Source organism: Saccoglossus kowalevskii, chromosome 22 (assembly GCF_978046115.1).
Source record: "Saccoglossus kowalevskii chromosome 22, keSacKowa6.1, whole genome shotgun sequence".
In the NCBI taxonomy this organism is placed as follows: domain Eukaryota; kingdom Metazoa; phylum Hemichordata; class Enteropneusta; family Harrimaniidae; genus Saccoglossus; species Saccoglossus kowalevskii.
In genome coordinates, this window is record NC_140662.1 from 18,781,353 (window position 1) to 18,786,110 (window position 4,758).

Sequence of the window (4,758 nt, forward strand, 5' to 3'; positions counted from 1 at the left end):
TGCCTAATTACCATAACTTTGCATATGATTTGCAAGCATAATTCCGTTAAACTGGTTGGGAATTTGATGAAAAGGTTATCAACTAATATAAAGTAATTTGATTTGTGTGGCTTCGTGGTTTGTATTATCCAGTAAACTTCTCATGACGCCATTCATGGTAATAATTTAACACAACACATACTGTACTTACAACCAACTACATGAACAACCACAAATAAAAAAAACATAGCCCAAATAAATGAATATATAATAAACTTATGTTCAGTCAAGTTTAGAGATATACGCATGCGTTCAGCATACCCAACATATAACAGTGTTATTTGAAGAAGGACTCACAGAGTGACAACATCTCTTTATCACATCAACAAAAGATTTAGAGTTAGGTTGTCTCGGTAAGTAGAGTATCCATGTACAATTAATCTGAAGAAGTCATATCATCATTCCATCTTGTCTGGTTGAATATATACCCACCTCTATCGTCTATCCTGGTCATTTTATGTTTCGCGTGTACCATATGGGACAGTTAATACTGTTAGTGAACGACCGCGTGATCCATGGGCAGGTTTGACCACGTAATCGATTCAAATATGTAGAAGTCACAAATTAAGATTCTATGAAAAAGTGAAAGTTGTGTTAATCTTTTCGTTGTTCTTGTTTGTAAATTTGTTTCCGCATCAATACTATAATACTCACAAATAACTTTTTTGTTCATTGCTTAGTTCAACCATAAATTAACATGCCGTTTTATCAATTTACGATACAAACAAACGAAAACCAATATGTCTGATACCCTATTTTAAATATATTGATATAAATCAATATATTTATGTTGTCTGCAGTTTGGTAAAATCGTCATGGTATAAAAAATATAGCAACTAAATGATTCTGGTTACTGAATATTTTAGAATCAGTAACAAGGACCTAAATTGTGACTGTTGATCTTGTAATGTCGCATTTGTACTGAACATTATTCTGCACTGCAATTGGAAAAAACAAATCCGCCAATTCAACTCCCTACAACGTATTATATATATATATATATATATATATCATGTAATAGGGACTTTTTAGACCAGCATGTTTACTGAAATTAGGTTGTGCACAGTATTAATAGCTAAACCTAAGGTAACGGGTTGTATATAGTGTCCTGATCTTAACAATTATCTATTTTTGCAACGACTACAGTGCAGATGATGTTTTTATATTTAATTGACTTCGAAAAATTCGAGAACATATATCTGGTTAGCAACTATACAACAAAGCAACTTTCAAAATATATTATCACATTTGGCACAAAAAAATCTAATATAGTATAAATAATAATAATAATAATATATACTGAACAGCACTGAGAAACTATAAAGGCTAAAATTAATTACATAATACGACATATTGTTCATTCCAATGCCAAATACTAATTTCGTAAAAATATGCCAAAAAAGTATAATATTTCTGCGGCTTCTATAATTTGGCAAGCTGTCAAAGCAAATACAGGTTCACTTACGTCATACCTAAATACCATAACTTTGCATATGATTCGTTAAACTGGTTGGGAATTTGATGAAAAGGTTATGAGCTGATATAAAATAATTTGATTTTCGTGGCTTCATGGTTTGTATTATCCAGTAAACCTCTCATGACGCCATTCATGGTAATAATTTAACACATCGTTTTCTGCACTTACAACCAACTACATGAACATCCACAAATAAAAAAAACAAGGCCCTAATACATGAATATGTAATGAATTTCTGTTCAGCCACGTTTTGATTTAATACGCATGCGTTCAGCATACCCAACATATAACGGTGTTATTTGAAGAAGAACTCACAGAGTGACAACATCTGTTCGTCACATCAACAAAAGATTTAGAATTAGGTTGTCTCGGTAAGTAGAGTATCCATGTACAATTAATCTGAAGAAGTATATCATTGTTTGATCTTGTCTGGCTGAATATATACCCACCTCTATCGTCTATCCTCGTCATTTTATGTTTCGCGTGTACCGCTTGGGTCAGTTAATACTATTATTGAAAGGTTGCTTGAACCATGGGCTGGTTTGACCACGTAATCGATTCAAATATGTCGAAGTAAGAAACAACTAAGATTCTATGACAAAGTGAAAAATTTTGTTAACCCTTTCGCTATTCTTGTTTGTAAGTTTATTCTAGCATTGGCGACTATTATACGCACAAATCACTTTTCAGTTTAGCGCTTAGCTAAACTATAAATAAACATGCTGTTTTATCAATTTATAATACAAACAAACAGAAACCAATGTGTCTGATAACGTATTATAAATAAATCTATATAAATAAATATTGTTATGTTTTCTACAGCTTAGTATATATCTTTGTTATGGTATCTACAATTTAGCAACTAAATGATTCTGATTACTGAATATTTTTAAATCAGTAATAAGAAACCAAATTGTGACTGTTGATCTTGTAATTTCGCATTTGTACTGAACCATACCATGTAATATAGAACTCTTAGACCAGCATGTTCACTGAAATACGTTTGCGCAGAGTATTAATAGCTAAATCTAAGGTCACGGGTTGTATATAGTGTCCTGATCTTATTATTCTGCACTGCCATTGTAAAAAAAACAAATCCACCAATTCAATTCCCTACAACGTATTTTATATATATCATGTAATATAGAACTTTTAGACCAGCATGTTCACTGAAATTAGTTTTCGCAGAGTATTAATAGCTAAATCTAAGGTCACGGGTTGAATACCTTCAAACATGACAGTGTAAATGTCTTCACCGTGGGTTTCAGGCCAGTGCCACTAAACAAACTTGCCAAGGGCAGAAAATGGGGCATCCATTGTGACAATGGGTATCTGTCCAGGATTGAGATATTCTGTAGCTTCACAAAGCACATTCATTCCATGTTTGATCATGGCTACTGTAGCTGCCTTCTCACAAAACAGAGGCAAGAGCTGAGTGATGCCTTTTTTCTACGAGTAGTATGGGACTGTAAAGAGGCATGAAATACTGCCCAAGTCACAGTGTCATCTTTGTCTAGTTTTCGCTTTGCTAGTTGATGTAAAGCGTGCTATAGTCATTGTTCCTTCTTGATCCATGCTTCTTGTAGCCGGCCCTCTACCTTCTCAATGTTGCGTGGAGCTTCAGGAACACACACCTTGGATAGGTTTAAGGCAACTGCTTGAACAGTTGTGTAGTTGTCAGGCAGAGCATGTTTTTTCTGTGTTCGATTCGAAGAGAGGGAGAGAGCCTTTGGCTAGTTCCCAGATTGGTCTTAGTTGCAGACTGAAATAAGCTAATATCAGTACCATGGAAAGAATTTTTGGCTGTAGTACTTAAGAGGTTGTGGTCAATGTTGTCCAAGGCACCAACAGTGAAAAGACCGTGATGCAACTGCGAAGGGGACACAACACCTTGTTCCTGCGATCGCAGACATCCTTCGCCAGTTAGGATTCAATCTGAAGAACCCTAACATAACTCACACATAAAGCCAATTTATACAGTTGTGTGATCAAATTTTTTGATCTGGTGATTGTGTGAATATTATTGATTGTGTGAATATTATTATATACCTCACAATGATCCCTTAAATTATCACAAAGATACAAAAAAATATAAATACATCTTTATTGATAATTTTACTTGTTTTAAAGTTTACTCTGAATTTCGAAACCAAGTTTTGATTGATTTATTATTCTATTACATAACAGTAACATGTAACTGTAACTGAAAATTATCATAATACGTGAACCAATTAAATATTGTCTCTCTGACAGTCACTGCGAAATATTGAGGACATTATGAAGAAAATACTGATTGTATTTGTTGTCGTACTTGTATTGGGAATGAACTTCGAAAATAGTGTCTTGGCAAAAAATGTAAGTTTAGTCAATTTGTTAAATACTAATTCCTCGCAATTATAAACGCTCAGGGAAGCATGAATGCCTTATGTGAATGATATAGTTAGTAATAAATGCGTGTCTTCGTGTACTGCAAAAACATTGTTTATTTGTTTTAGATGCCACGTCCAGCACATGAGTTACGGAAACGGAACAGGTAGGATAGTTTTAACATATTTTGAAATGCGCATATTACCAAGCTATAAATACGGATTTTCATATATAAAGATAATTTAAATCGTAAAAATATTGCACACAGATTAAAAAATAGAAAGGCCGGGTGTTATAATGTCGCACTGCTATTTAAATTAAAACAGTACACTAAAATTCAACATTGGCACGATACAATATGTCGTACCCACCCACCAACCCACTCAATCTCTCTCTTATAACAATTTACAATGCAGCACTAACTTAATGAAATGTGTTTGTACTGTTTCTAATCAGACTGTCTATACCAAATGATGACGAGGACAAGCGTGTATGTTGTCAAGGTGGTGGTTTCCGAGGGATAATCTGAAACATCGATGATACGAATAAAGAACACTGAAACAATTAGTTGTAGTAAGCTTCTTAGAGGGCATGTTTGTCATTGTCTTCCATTTAAAAGTAATTAGTCTCGGAAATAGATCACTAAAAGTTAGTTATGCACATGATTAATGAAATCGCATGTTGATCGTGTCAAAATCTCTTAACCTATGCGTACAATTTCACAGTTCTCGTAAGTGCATATCTAAAACAAATATCTGGCTGTAATGTATGCATAACAATTAGGTCATGTGGTAAGTAATGGTTTATATACAATTCTCTTTTTAGTGTGTATAGTTCAAATGCTTATAGTGGCAAGGTGCAATTGTCATAATCCT

General features: G+C 33.7%; 1 long non-coding RNA gene across 2 annotated transcripts; it reads left to right on the forward strand.

Moving 5' to 3' along the window:
- The first annotated feature begins 282 nt into the window (after positions 1-282).
- LOC146729096 (uncharacterized) lies at positions 283-4,447 on the forward strand. 2 transcript variants are annotated; one of them, XR_014928260.1, is made up of 4 exons: positions 283-392; positions 3,770-3,871; positions 4,012-4,049; positions 4,340-4,447. It is a non-coding gene; the product is annotated as an uncharacterized LOC146729096 (long non-coding RNA). The 2 variants fall into 2 exon arrangements; XR_014928261.1 differs by lacking the exon at positions 283-392 and adding an exon at positions 1,801-1,887.
- Positions 4,448-4,758: the final 311 nt, after the last annotated feature.